The sequence below is a fragment of the Papaver somniferum genome, chromosome 11 (assembly GCF_003573695.1).
Source record: "Papaver somniferum cultivar HN1 chromosome 11, ASM357369v1, whole genome shotgun sequence".
NCBI lineage: Eukaryota > Viridiplantae > Streptophyta > Magnoliopsida > Ranunculales > Papaveraceae > Papaver > Papaver somniferum.
The window spans coordinates 53,896,425-53,912,631 of record NC_039368.1 but is presented as its reverse complement, the minus strand read 5'-3'; the positions used below and the strand labels follow the sequence as shown (position 1 = coordinate 53,912,631).

At 35.2% G+C, this 16,207-nt stretch overlaps 1 long non-coding RNA gene across 1 annotated transcript; it reads left to right on the top strand.

The window, feature by feature from the left end:
* The first annotated feature begins 6,697 nt into the window (after nucleotides 1–6,697).
* Nucleotides 6,698–7,404, top strand: LOC113321709. Its single transcript, XR_003346852.1, has 4 exons — nucleotides 6,698–6,780; nucleotides 6,918–6,993; nucleotides 7,096–7,182; nucleotides 7,273–7,404. It is a non-coding gene; the product is annotated as an uncharacterized LOC113321709 (long non-coding RNA).
* Nucleotides 7,405–16,207: the final 8,803 nt, after the last annotated feature.

Sequence of the window (16,207 nt, the reverse complement as noted above, 5' to 3'; positions counted from 1 at the left end):
ATAAGGGTAAGATCATAGTCGCCACGATGGATATCCATTCACGACACCGTTTTAAACACGAAAGCATCCATAGTCTCCGACTCAAGTTGCATGAGCCATCAGGGGGCAGAAGGGTAAGGTAATACAGGGGGATTTAGAAGGCGAGGAACTAAGACATCGTCAAGAGGAAAAACGCGCTCACCTCCACGGAGCTCCCTTAGCCTCAGCGCGCGTTTCAGAGCGCGCCCGCTTGTAAACTCCGCGATTGTATATGATTTACCATATGCTGGAGAAGGTAGAATGACTCCATCATGCTCCGAGTACTTGGTCCCCTCGGAACCTTCGTTCACGGTCTTTTTAGATTCACTATATTCTTCAGATGAACTGCTGGCGGAACTGCTAGACATGACGAGTATGTAGATACGTTTAAGAGGATGGACGGAGAAGAAAGATGAAGAGGAAACAAACTAACACCCCTATATATAGAGAGAACCTCAGGGAATGAACGTGGCAGTTATGCAGAGGGAATGACAACCGACAGAAATTGAAATTTGCACGATGGAAGGTTAAGCGTCGCCCATGATCATATAATCAATAAGGAGGAAGGTATCCTCATCTCAACTGCTCGTGAAGGGAGAGACGCTCAAAAAATATTTTTATGACTATTGGGTCATTTAACAATTGACCCAACAGTCAGGGGACTATTGTTGATACATGAAAAATGAAACCCCTTAACATGCTGGGGGTGCCCCTAAAGGGAGAGATAAACCTAGTGTGGGATATGGGGACTTGGGGACTAGGCCAAAGTCCAATGAAGAAATACCCTTGAGGTAAAAGGGACAAAAGAGGGATTGACAAATAAGGAGGAGTTATATCAAGAAATTGCATTAAAAGTAATTAAGGAAGTTTAAGACATGTGTCATGTTGACATAAAAGGAGGGACTTTTTGAAAAGTCTATATAAAGAAGGACAAGATACAATGGAAGGACAACTGTCTCTCTTACTATTCTTGGTATAGTGAGGTCACTTGGTGTAGCTAGGAAGGGTAGAACCAAAACTAAATCCACCCCTCAACAAACACCACACTGTATTAAGCCGCTACAGACACTAGCCTACTACCAAGCTAACTTCGGACTGGAATGTAGTTGAGACCTAATCAATCTCACACTGATCAAGGTACAGTTCCGTTCCTTACGCCTCTTGAATCACGCCGGATTATGCGCACTTGATTCCCTTAGCTGATCTCACCCACAACTAAGAGTTGCTACGACCAAAAGTCGAAGACTTGATAAACAAATCTGTCTCACGCAGAAAAGTCTATTAAATAGATAAATCTGTCTCCCACAGATATACCTATGAGTTTTGTTCCGTCTTTTGATAAATCAAGGTGAACAGGAACCAATTGATATACTAGACTTATATTCCCGAAGAACAACCTAAAAATATCAATCAACTCACAATAATCTTAATCGATTAAAGAAACAAGATATTTTGGAATCACAAACGATGATACGAAGATGTTTGTGACTACTTTTCAATCTTGCCTATCGGAGAATAAATCTCGATCAAATATTAAAGAAGATAGTACTCAATCATGATTGAAAGCAACAAGATCAGAACACGCAACTGCGGAGAAATAGTTGGGTCTGGCTTCACAATCCCAACGAAGTCTTCAAGTTGTCAACTTATAGGGTTTCGTGAAAAACCTAAGGTTAAAGGAGAATCGACTCTAGTCTCAACTAGTATCACACAAGAGGTGTGGGGATTAGGTTTCCCAGTTGCTAGAGTTCTCCTTTATATAGTCTTCAAATCAGGGTTTGCAATCAATGTTACCTTGGTAACAAAGCATTCAATATTCACCGTTAGATGAAAACCAGATTTGATTCAAGCTAATATATTTCAACCGTTATATCGAACATAGCTTGTTATACACAAATGAAATGTACCATCATTTAGATAAAGGTAACGTACCTAAACGTGTACACTTAGTTGGTTCAACAATAGTTAACCAATGGTTAGCCATATACGAGCACTTTCATATCAACCTTATTAATTCATGTTTATCATAACTAGTTCAAATAACTCAAATGAAACTAGCTAGAGAGTTGTTCAATTTTTTATATTCTCATAGAAGTATACAAGACACAATTGAAGCAAAATCGATTTTGATTCACACGAATCATTTTATGAACATTATAGCCACGGTTTGCAAAAGATTGCATTTCTTATTATGTAATTGTATTAGTTCATGAATAAACCGATTTTAGAACATAACCTACTTAAGTATGCAAACCGGTAAGCATACTTAAGTAGCTGGACTGAGTTTGGTTACGCCAGTACGCATACGGGTACACATACCATTTCAATATTCCAATCTCCAGCAGAAATTCACGGGACTTGAACTTCCGCCAGTATGCGTAGGGGTACACATACTTAGTTCCCGAACTTCCAACAACCAAACAGTACGTGTACGGGTACGCATACCATGGTTCCCGGTTTTGGACTTTACACAAATGTGAATACACACTATGTTTATATACAAACATGGTTACATGTTCTAAACCCCCATTTCAATCATTGAAACATTCTTGGAAGACAACAATAGCTGTCTCATATAAACTATTAGCTTCAAAGAAATTTTCAAGTGATCGAATGATCAATACGAAACATTCCGAGTCTACATCAAATAATTGTCTCACACAAATCATGTAAGATGTTACAAGGCGATTTTCACATGATCATCTTTTGACTTTCGTCAAGATTAAAAGATCAACTTGGTTAAAGCGAAAGCTTACAACACATATTTCGAGAAATAGATAAGCGAGATAAACTCGGCTCGAAATACCAAATGTGTATAATTAAAGTCTATATAGCAATACGACTTTTTGTATCATATAGGAGATAGAGTAGATATACCTTTGAGTGATAGATGAGTTCAAGTCTCCACATACCTTTTGTTGATGAAGTTCCACAAGTTCCTTTAAGTAGTTCTTCGTCTTCATTCGATGAACGCCGTGTAGTCTAAAGCTCAACTATACTTACCATCCTAATCCGAGACTTAGATATAAGTAGACTAGAAATCAAGACTTATAGTTTTGGCAACTAAACTTGACAAACAAGCTTGAGATAGCAACGCTTGCGAGTTCGACTGAGCAGTGCTCTAATAATATCCCCCTTTGTCAATTTTAGTGACAAAACTATCAATACAAAATAAATAAACTTTGTATATTCTCATCCAAATGCTTGATCTCCTTGGTTCTTCAATATTACTAGAAATATTCGTCACTTTCAAGTACTCCAATGATTCTAATTGTTTTCAACTCAGCATCATAGTTGTTGAAGATCCATAGCTATAACAATGAGAAAACAATAGCTCTCAATCATTGTTATACAGTGTCATATTATTATTACACAGCATCAAAGATCAATTGTATCACAACTTTGACAATAATACTATGGTGATATGTATCACTCCCCCTTAGTCAATACTTCATATCGACATGAAAACCACTCCCCCTTACATAATGATCCGTAAACCATATGTATTTGTAGTATCACACTACACATTAATTCTCCCCCCTTTTGTCAATATAAATTGGCAAAGGTATGAAAACTAGTGGATCCTCATGAAATTTTCATAGAGATACTTCATGACCAAAATAGAATACCATATCAACTTATTTAGATGCCATTATAAAGCCAAAGCTAAATGCATTCATCAAGGAGTTTATAAAGATACAAGATAACCCCTATAATATTCCACAGCCGCACTCCCCACAAAGATATGGCAATTAAGCACAAGTTCAAATAAGTACTCCCCCCCATAAAATGTCATTCCCGAAAGAACAACAAGAGCGACCTTACTTTCACAAGAAAAAAATGATTTTTTTTCGACATTAAAAAATCACATGAAATATGAATTTGTACCTAAAGTACTCAATTAAATTAACTACAAGAGAACCTATGATTAATTTAATCGGAAGTAATCAACTAAGAAAACTTAGAGACGCACAATATTTACACAAAGATGTGAATCAGGGAAGACCAATACTGTGGTATATTCAAAGATTCATTCTATTTGTCATCAATATTTGTATAGAGACATATAATAGACTTAATCTTTGTAAATAAACGTTCATCCTATCTTCCATCAACATTTTCATAATGACACAATAGGCTTAACTTTTGTTTGTCAAAAGTTCATTCAATCTTTTATCAATATTTGCATAATAACATATGAAAGACTTAACTTTCGGCCACGTATGGGACAATCATAGTTCACGGACGCAAACACACATATCACAAAACAATTTACAATATATAAAACCATAAGATTAATACTGCAAAATCATCTTACAAATAAACTTTAGAATTTAAATAATTAGATCTAAAAACATTGTAAGATGAAAATCGTTGGAAATAGCTATGTATAATCACAATAATGGTTATTCCAAACGCTAGTTATCCTTCTTAAAACAAAAGAATAAATTCTCATAAGAAGTTTCCTAGACAAAAAGAAATATAACTCCTAGGAAGAATACAACCGAAAATCATCAGACATGACCAGCAACCAGAGATCGAACATAGACAAGTTCATCAGTTACTTTCTTCAGTTTGTTTTTCAGAAATTCAAGATTATTTGTTGAAATTCCTAGTTGTTCACGTACGACATCAAAGTTCGAAGAAGATTTCCTACCAGTTGAGATGACATCTGAACTGGCAGTTTGTTTTCATGATCAACAACATGGTAGCAGGATATGAAAACATGGTTCGTCTGAAACTCAATAGCCCTTCCTTTCTCAATAGACTAAAATAAAAGAAATTAAAAGAAAATAAAGTAAAATAAAAGAACAGAACATAACATAAAAAAAAAGCCAAGCAAAAAATTAAAAATGTCTGACAAAAAGAAGATAATGGTGAAGGTGAGTGGATTGGAATTCTTCCTTTCTCTGCAGTTTTTTTTTTGTTTGTTTTTTGTTTTTTGTTTGAAGCATCTCTAGTACTGTAGTTATCTTTATCAGTCTCTCATTAGCCAATATTTTATTTGGATCTTAAGATTACCGACAGAAAGTAGGCAGATAACAAAAAGAAATGGGCATCATGGACTTCAACATCTAAAGCGGAACCAAAAAAAAGAGGTATGTCCATATTTTACTCTTGTCTCTTTCTGTACCTAGTACTGTTTCGTGTGCGTTATTATTGTGATGGATGATGACCTAGGTTTTGTTATTGTTTTATGTCTCTTTCTCAAATTTTATTGTTTTGTGTCATTTGGGTGTAGGTTAGTGAAACAGTCATTAATAAGAAACAACGGAGTTCTTTTGACATAAAAAACAAAAAATTGATCAGGTAGCCTGCTTATCTTTTTTTGTTAGGGTTTGCCGTTTTATTTTCTATAGTTTGGTGATGATTTTTTTTCCTTTTCTTTTTGGAAGCGTGTGATGAAATTTAATGAAGTTAACAGCGATGTAAGACAAATTATGTACGAGTTCCAACATCAGATCCGGGATCCCAAAGAACTGGTATTTGTTTTTTCACTTTCTTTTCTTCTCATAATTTTTTGGTGTGTACAAACATATTATTTTTGACATAGCAATTAAATTAATATCATCAGGTGGAGTTTGCAAAAGCTGTAGTCAAGTCTCCGGTAGAAGTTGAGAATAATCAAGAAAAAGTTAATGGTTCAACAAATGTTCCTGCGGCAAACACAGATGAGAGAGACCCACGTAGGAGAAGAACACATGTAGAAGTTGGTTTACAACCACAAAATTATTGATCAAGTTCTTGTTTTTGTGTGGTTCTTCTAAAAGTGAGAGAGAGAGTTTTTTTTCTTGTTTTTTCTTTTGAAGCAACATAGAGTGGTTTCGGGTTTCATCAAAGTTTTTGTTTCATCATTATTTGGATTTGATCTCAATTTTTGTTTTTAATAGATGAGAATCTGAGAAGAACTGACATGATTTCATTTTGAAATTTTATGGATGTTGGACTAATTCTCCTGTTGTTTTTTATATCGATCTCAGTTTTTCTTGATTGATTAATTATGTGTAATCAAATTTAAGTTTTGTTAGGTCTTTGATGTAGTCATGCATATTCTTGCTCTCCTAGTTTTATTTTTTAACCCATAGGGAGGCTTCTATGTTTCTATTTCTATTGCATTATGTGTTATTTTTATTTCTCTTGTATGATTTATTATCAATTTTACCTCTACTATAATAGATTCAATACCGTAGTTATTCAATACAAATAAGGGTAAAATGTAGTGCAAATAATGGCCCCACACGGAAAGCGACTCATGACCGTTGGTCATTTTTTCTTTCTTCATAAGCTAGGGTTCCAAAAATTACATAAAGAAGCAGCTAGCCCCCCCCCCCCACCCCCACCCAAAGGTGACCGTTATAGTCAGTGAGTTGCATTAAATTCTACTAGCTTTGCTTTTCTTCTTTCACGTTCTGATTTTGAATTCAGTCATATTATACGTGACAAGACTAAAAGAAAAGAAAGTAAAAGAAAAGAAAAGAAAAAAACAAAAAAGAAAAGAAAGAAAACCAAGCGACAGATCAAAAATTTCCAACAAAAAGAAGACAATGGTGAAGGTGAGTGGATTGCAATTGGAATTCTTCCTCTCTCTGTAATACTTTTTGTTTTTTTGTTTGAAGCATCTCTAACACTGTAGTTATCTTTATCTATCTCTCATTGGCCTATATTTTATTTGGATCTTAAGATTACCGACAAGAAGTTAGCAGATAACAAAACAAATGGGCATCGTGGACTTCGACATCTAAAGCAGAACAAAAAAAAGAGGTATGTCCATATTTTACTCTTGTCTCTATCTGTACCTAGTACTTTTTCATGTGCGTTATTACTGTGATGGATGATGACCTAGGTTTTGTTATTGTTTTATGTCTTTTTGTCAAATTTTATTGTTTTGTGTCATTAAGGGTGTAGGTTAGTTAAACAGTCATTAATAAGAAACAACGCGGTTCTTATGACATCAAAAACAAAAACATTCATAAGGTAGTCTGCTAATCTTTTTTTTTTTTTTTTTTTTTTGTTATGGTTTGCTGTTTTATTTTCTATAGTTTGATGATGATATTTTTTTCCTTTTCTTTTTGGAAGCGTGTGATGAAATTTAATGAAGTTAACAGCGATGTAAGCCAAATTATGTACGAGTTCCAACATCAGATCCGGGATCCCAAAGAACTGGTATTTGTTTTTCACTTCCTTTTCTTCTAATAATTCTATGGTATGTACAAACATATTTTTTTGACATAGCAATTAAATTAATATCATCAGGTGGAGTTTGCAAAAGATGTAGTCAAGTCTTCGGTAGAAGTTGAGAATAGTCAAAAAAAAGTTAACGGTTCAATAAATGTTCCTGCGGCAGACACAAATGAGTGAGACCCGCGTAGGGGAAGAACACGTGTAAAAGTTGGTTTACAACCACAAGATTATTGATCAAGTTCTTGTTTTTGTATGGTTATGCTAAAAGTGTGAGAGAGAGTTATTTTTTCTTGTTTTTTCTTTTGAAGCAACAGAGAGTGGTTTCTAATTTCATCTCATTGACGAAAGTTTTATGTTTCATCATTATTTGGATTTGATCTTTGTTTTTAATGAGTGAGATTCTGAGAAGAATTGACATGATTTGATTTTGAAATTTTATGGATGTTGGACTAATTCTCTTGGTGTTGTTTTTTATAACGGTCTCGGTTTTTCCTGATTGATTGATTATGTGTAATCAAATTTATGTTTTGCCAGGTCTTTGATGTAATCTTGAGTATTCTTGAGCTCCTAGTTATTTTTTAACCCACGGAGAGGCTTCTATGTTTCTATTTCTATGATTTATTGTAACTTTTACCTCTATTGTAATGGATTCAAGACTATTCCTATTTAAACAAAGTTGAATGTTTCTCCAAAAAATTAAAAAAAAATCAAAATGGCAACTACCATAATTATTCAATATAAATAGGGGTACAATGTAGTGCAAATAATTGCCCCACGAGGATAGGAGAGGAACGACAACTACGATTTTTCCCTCAAAAGCATTTCTAGCAACGACTTAACCAAATTAGGGTTTGTTACTCTCAAAAATAAAATAAGGTGGACCCACCTAGATGTCCGTCGATCAGTGGGTCAGTTGTGTTAAAATACTACTTAGCTTTGTTCTTTTTTTCTTTAATGCTTTGCTTTTTGAATTCAATCTGATTTCTTTCGTGCTTTGTTTTTTGAATTCAGTCAGAAACGAGCATATAAAGACTAACTAATATAGTAGAAAAGAAAAGAAAGTACGAAAAATCAAGAAAGTAATAGAAAAGAAAGAAAGGAAAAAAATGTCTGACAAGAAAAAAAAGTAATGCTGAAGGTGAGTGGATTAAAATTCTTCCTCTCTCTGTAGTACTTTTTTGTTTGTTTGAAGCATCTCTCTGTGATACTGTAGTTATCTTTATTTGTCTCTCATTAGCCTATATTTTATTTGCATCTTAAGATTACCGACAGAAAGTTAGCGGATTACAAAAAAAAAAAAAAAAAAAAGTGGGCGCCATGGAATTCAGTATATGTTTTGTGTGCATTATTACTACGTTTTGTATTATTGTTTTTCTCCAAATTTTCTTGTTTTGTGTCATTTGGGGTGTAGGTTAGTGAAAAAGTCATCATTGATAAGAAGAAGCGGGGTTCATCTGGCATGTCCTTCTGTGATACTTCCTATCTGTGTAAAGTTAATTTTTCAGTTTCCTCGTTAATTTCTGTGATTATTGTTTTTCCTTCTTATCCGACATGTACTTCTGGATTTCTTTCTATCTGTGTAAAATTTGTGATTTAATTTCCTCTTTAATTTTTGTTTTTCTTATTGGGTTGTCTTGATGCTAATTATGAAGTTCAAATTAGGGTAGTTTTTATGTTTCCGTTTTAGGATTGGGGATTTGTGGTCCATTTTGATTTCTCAAGTTTTTCCCGTCGGTTTTAATGGTAGTTGTTTGATGCGGTAGTAGTTACGTTAGTGGTAGGAAAAATTATCATAGAAGTTTTTTCATAGAATCAACTGTAGTATTATTGTTGTTGGCCAGTAGTGTTTCTCATTGCCGGAGGAGAAGGATTTGCTTTTTCCTGTTAGCTCTCTTCGGAGATGATAGTGTATTCATGTCGGCAGTGTTAGTCCCGTTTGACTCGGCATCAAACCGTGTGAGAAAATTTCAATGTTTTTCTTAATCTCGAAGTTTTGTCTTGAAGGATGTGCTTGTTGCATTATTCCATCAGTAGATTATGTCACCATGTGAGCGGATTAGGTGGAATTGTGTGGCAGGATTAGGTGGAATTTTGTTGCATTTCTAGTCATAGCGCCGCCACGTTTGGGCGGTTTAGGTGGAAAGTCAAAGTTTCTAGACATAGTGTCGCCACGTATGGGCGGTTTAGGTGGAAAGTCAAAGGTTATTTCTAGGATAGTCGTTTATGGGTCTGTTTCATTTTTATCCGTCTGGTAAGTTACCTTGGGTATGACTAGAAAATTGAAAGAATTTTTTTTGGAAATTATTTCCTAAAGAAAAACTTGCAAAAAATAAATTCGAGTACGCATAGGATTTTGAGCATGGTATAGGCGCATATGCATGGGTTGGTTCATGTATAGCTTTCCCTATCAGAGTCGAAATTAACCGAAATGAGCCAAAGTGGAGCAAAAATGAGTTACAGAAGGATATTGAGAGCTACAAAGAACTGGAGAGCTAAAGATTGTTAATAGGTGGTTGAAATAACGAAAGAAAGATTTACAAATGTGTGGAGCAACGATACATAACCCTAACCCGTACAAATGCACATATAACTGCACCAAGTCCTATGTCTTTGGAAATTATCTCTTAAAGGAAAACTTACAAAAAAAGAAAATTCGAGTACACATAAGTATTGGAACATGGTATACGCGCATATGCATGGATTGGTTCATGTATGGTTTGCCCCATTTGAGTTGAAATAAGCTAAAATGGAGTCAAAATAGAGCAAAAATGAGTTGTAGAAGGATATTGAGAGCTACAAAGAACTATAGATCTAAAAAGAGTTAATAGGTGGTTGAAATAACGAAAGAAAGATTGACAAACGTGTGGAGCGAACGATACATAACCCTAACCCATGCAAATGTGCGTATATCTGCACGAAATCCTATGTCTAACAAAAATTGAAAGAAATATTTTTGGAAATTATATTCTAAAGAAAAATTTGCAAAAAATAAATTTGAGTACACATAGGACTTTGAGTATGGTATACGCGCATATGCATCGGTTGGTTCATGTATAGTTTGCCCCACCCGAGCCGAAATTAGTCGAAATGAGCCAAAATGGAACAAAAATGAGTTGTAGAAGGATATTGAGAGCTACAAAGAACTGGAAATCTAAAGACAGTTAATAGGTGGTTGAAATAATAAAATAAAGATTGATAAATGTGTGGAGCGAACGATACATAACCATAACCCATGCAAATGCGCGCATATCTGCACCAAGTCCTCTGTCTAACAAAAAATGAAAAAAATATTTTTGGAAATTATTTCCTAAAGAAAAACTTGAAAAAAATAAATTCAAGTACACATAGGACTTGGATCATGGTATGCGCGCATATGCATGGGTTGGTTCATGTATAGTTAGCCCCACCCAAACCAAAATTGGCCGAAATGAGCCAAATTGGAGCAAAAATGAGTTGTAGAAGGATATTGAGAGCTACAAAGAACCGGAGAGTTAAAGAGAGTTAATAGGTGGTTGGAATAACGAAATAAAGATTGCTAAACGTGTGGAGCGACCGATGCATGACCCTAACCCATGCAAATGCGCGTATACCTGTACCAAGTCCTATGTCTAACAAAAATTGAAAGAAACATTTTTGGAAATTATCTCCTAAAGAAAAACTTGAAAAAAATGAATTCGAGTACACATAGGACTTGGAGCATGGTATACGTGTATATGCATGGGTTGGTTCATGTATAGTTTGCCCCACCCGAGCCGATGTGAGCCAAAATGGAGCCAAAATGGAGCCAAAATATAGTTGTAGAAAGATATTGAGATCTACAAAGAACCGGAGAGCTAAAGAGAGTTAATAGGTGGTTTAAATAACGAAAGAAATATTGATAAACATGTGAAGCGAACGATACATAACCCTAAGCCATGCAAATGCGCGTTTACCTGCACCAAGTCTTATGTCTAACAAAAATTGGAAAAAAATATTTTTTGAAATTATTTCCTATAGAAAAAATTGCAAAAGAATAAATTCAACTACACATAAGACTTGGAACAGGGTATACGCGCATATGAATGAGTTGATTCATATATAGTTTTCCCCATCCGGACCGAAATGAGCCGAAATAGAGTCAAAATAGAGCAAAAATGAATTGTAGAAGGATATAGAGAGCTACAAAGAAATGGAGAGCTAAAGAGAGTTAATTGGTGTTTGAAATAACAAAAGAAAGATTGAAAAACATGTGGAGACAACGATACATAACCATAACTCATGCAAATGCGCGCATACTTGCAACAAGTTTTATGTCTAACAAAAATTGAAAGAAATATTTTTGAAAATTATTTCCTAAAGAAAAACATGCAAAAAATAAATTCGAGTATACATAGGACTTGGAGCATGGTATACGCGCATATGTATGGGTTGGTTTATGTATAGTTTTCCCCACCCGAGCCGAAATGAGCCAAAATGGAGACAAAATAAAACAAAAATGAGTTGTAAAAGGATATTGAGATAAAAAAAATACGGGAGAGTTAAAGAGAGTTAATAGGTGGTTGAAATAACGAAATAAAGATTGAAAAACGTGTGGAGCGAACGATACATAACCCTAACCCATGCAAATGCGCGTATACCTACACCAAGTCCTATGTCTAACAAAAATTGAAAGAAATATTTTTGGAAATGATCTTCTAAAAAAAACTTGCAAAAAATAAATTTAAGTACACATAGGACTTTGAGCATGGCATACGCGCATATGCATGGGTTGGTTCATGTATAGTTTGCCCCATCCTAGCCGAAATTAGTCGAAATGAGTTAAAATGGAGCAAAAAAGAGTTGTAGAAGAATATTGAGAGCTACATAGAACTGGAGAGCTAAAGAGAGTAAATATGTGGTTGAAATAAAGAAAGACAGATTGACAAATGTGTGGAGAGAACGATACATAACCCTAATCCATGCAAATGCGTGTATACCTGCACCAGGTCCTATGTCTAACAAAAATTGAAAGAAATATTTTTGGAATTTATTTCCTAAAGAAAATCTTGCAAAAAATTAATTCGAGTACACATAGGACTTAGAGCATGGTATAGCATATACGCGCATATGCATGGATTGGTTCATGTATAGTTTGCCCCACCCAAGCCGAAATTAGCCGAAATGAGCCAAAATGGAGCAAAAATGAGTTGTAGAAGGATATTGAGAGCTACAAAGAACTGGAGAGATAAATAGGGTTGATATGTGGTTCAAATAATGAAAGAAAAACTGAAATATGTGTAGAGCGAATGATACATAACCCTAACCCATGCAAATGCGCGTATACCTATGTCTAACAAAAATTAAAAGAAATATTTTTGAAAATTATCTCCTAAAGCAAAACTTGCAAAAATTAAATTCGAGTACACATAGAACTTGGAGCATGGTATACGCATATATGCATGAGTTGGTTCATGTATAGTTCGCCCCACCCGAGCCGAAATGAGCCAAAATGGAGCTAAAATGAGTTGTAGAAGGATATTGAGAGAAACAAAGAACGAGGGAGCTAAAGAGAGTTAATAGGTGGTTGAAATCACAAAAGAAAGATTGAAAAACGTGTGGATCTATGGATACATAACCCTAACCCATGCAAATATGCGTATACCTGCACCAAGTCCTATGTCTAACAAAAATTGAAAGAAATATTTTTGGAAATTATTTCCTAAAGAAAATTTGCAAAAAATAAATTCAAATACACATAGAACTTGGAGCATGGTATACGCGCATATGAATGGGTTGGTTCATGTATAGTTTTCTCCACCCGAGCCGAATTGAGCCAAGATATAGCCAAATTAAGTTGTAGAAGGATATTGAGAGCTACAAAAAAATGGAGAGCTAAAGAGAGTTAATAGTTGGTTGAAATAACGAAATAAAGATTGAGAAATGTGTGGAGCGAACGATACATAACCCTAACTCATGCAAATGCGCGTATACTTGCACCAAGTCCTGTGTCTAACAAAAATTGAAAGAAATATTTTTGGAAATTATTTCCTAAATAAAAACTTGCAAAAAATAAATTCGAGTATACGTAGGACTTGGATCATGGTATACGCGCATATGCATGCGCTGGTTCATGTATAGTTTTCCCCACCCGAGCCGAAATGAGCCGAAATGGAGCCAAAATAAAGCAAAAATGAGTTGTAGAAGGATATTAAGAGCTACAAAGAACTGGAGAGCTAAAGAGAGTTAATAGGTGGTTGAAATAATGAAACAAAGATTTAAAAACATGTGGAGCGAACGATACATAACCCTAACCCATGCAAATGCGCGTATACTTGCACCAAGTCCTATGTTTAACAAAATTGAAAGAAATATTTTTGGAAATTATTTCCTAAAGAAAAACTTGCAAAAAATAAATTTGAGTACACATAGGACTTGGAGTATGGTATACGCGTATGCGCATGGGTTGGTTTATGTATAGTTTGCCCCAACCGAGCCGAAATGAGCCAAAATGGAGCCAAAATGAGTTGTAGGAGGATATTTAGATCTACAAAGAACTGGAGAGATAAATAGAGTTAATAGGTGTGTTAAAGCATAGCTCGGTTGAACCCACCAAGCGTTGGCATGTCAAGTTTGGTTGTCATATTTTAGTGGGTCAAAACTCATCTAAGAAAGTCTAGAAATGTTGCGACATACAAGTATTAATCGAAGACCTGAAGAACATGAAGAAGTAACGAGCTACAATGACGACATCATCCTTCCTCTTGAGGTTAGTAATATTGACTTGAAATGTTTCATTCCTAACATATCCTTCAAGTCGTGCTGTATTGAAAACATAACTGCGAAGCTGTGTATGGATATATTACTCTAGTAATGAAACATGATCACATGATCATAGTATTATGGAATTAGACTACGAAGTATAACGCTTATCTTTTGAACTTCGTAGATATGAAATTGACATAATCTTATGAATGGTGTTATGATTATGTGAATGGGTAAAGGTGAAGATTTCATCCTAGGAAACATTGTTTTACATTTGTTTAAAGGAAGTGTACATTCATGAACTTTTTTTATGAATCGAAAGGGAAATCGTTAGGATTATTCGTGTGTATATTCATTGCAAATATTTGGATTACCAATACGTGTGAGATGGTAGAACCGATCGTAACTTTTTTATGTATCTTGGTACAACTAATCACAATGGATGACTTATTATTTGGTATGACTAGTTTGATTAATTAGTGTAACCAATCCTAAGTAATCACCTGAGATGGTATGATCGATATTTGTAATTGGTGTGACCGAGCACAGAGAAGTTGTGTAATTGATCCTTGTAATTGGTGTAACCGGTCCTAGTAATTGGTGTAACTGATCCTGGTAATTGGTGTAACCGATCCTAGTGACTGGCGTGACCGATCACAAGCAATACCACGTGTATATGGTAACCGGTCCTGGTAATTAATGTAACCGATTCTGGTAATTGATGTAACCGGTTCTGGTAACTTGTGTGACCGATCACAAGTGTTCCATATTAGGGTATAACCGATCCCAGTGATTGGTAGAACCGAATGAACCCATGGATGTGATTTGATACTTGATCAATCACATAGTTGTCTTTGAATACAGATGAACCAATTCTAAACTTTTTTGGAAGTGTGGTATAATCGATTCCAAAATTGTAAATATGAAAGAGGATTTACAAAGAAGATATGTCAACATTCTTTGAACACGTACAATAACTCTTATCTTTTATTGTTCAAATGCATTCCTTAGTACTCAAGGAGATGATGTTCCTATGACTAGGAGGCTGTGAGGGCCTTACGCAATCGATCAGATCGATCATATAGATATCCCTTCAACACAACATGGGTCATCTAAAGGATCTCGGACGACCCACCAAAGCACGAAAGCCAGGATCTTTCAGAAAATGGATTCCTATTCGAAGAGTGCATAACCGCATGGATAATCTCACACTAACCCGTCAATTTGGGATCCAATTCGGTATTTTCCTTGGGAGATATCGGGAAGGAATTGGAATGTAATAATATCGATTCATACAGAAGAAAAGGTTCTCTATTGATTCAAACGCTGTACCTGTACCTATGGGATATGGGTAGAGGAAGAGGAAAGAAGATTTCACATAGTACTTTTGATCGAAAAATAAATCTGATTTATTTCGTACCCTTCGCTCGATGAGAAAATAGGTCAGATTCTACAGGATCAAACCTATGGGACTAAATGAATGATAGAAGGGAATAAAAAGAAAATAGAAATAAAGAAGAAAATAAATAAGTAGGAAAACCCAGATTCCAAAAAAACAAATTCAAACTCGAAAATGATCTTTCTGATTCTCGAAGAATGAGGGGCAAAGGGATTGATTGAGAAAGATCTCTTGTTCGTATTATAAGATCGTGATTGGATCCGCATATGTTTGGTAAAAAGAAGAATCTTTTCCTTTGATAATAATAAAAAAAGGAAAGTGTTCAATTGGAACATGAAAACGTGACTGAATTGGTCCTAGTTACTCTCCGGGACGGAGTGGAAGAAGGGAGGAGATTCTCGAACAGGGATCCAATGACTTCGAAAGAGTTTAACGAGGAGCCGTATGAGGTGAAAATCTCATGTACGGTCCTGTAGAGTGACAGTAAGGGTGTCTTATCTGTCAACTTTTCCACTATTACCCCCAAAAAACTAAACTCTGCCTTATGTAAAGTTGTCAGAGTACGATTAACCTCTGGATTTGAAATCACTGCTTATATACCTGGTATTGGCCATAATTCATAAGAACATTCTGTAGTCTTAGTAAGAGGATGAAGGGTTAAAGATTTACCCGGTGTGGGATATCACATTGTTCGAGGAACCCTAGATGATGTCGGAGTAAAAGATCATCAACAAGGGCGTTCTAGTGCGTTGTAGATTCTTATCCAAGACTTGTATCATTTGATGATTCCATGTGAATCGTTAGAAACATGTGAAGTGTATGGATAACCCAATAACGAAAGTTTCTTAAGGGGACTGGAGCAGGCTACCATGAGACAAAAGATCTTCT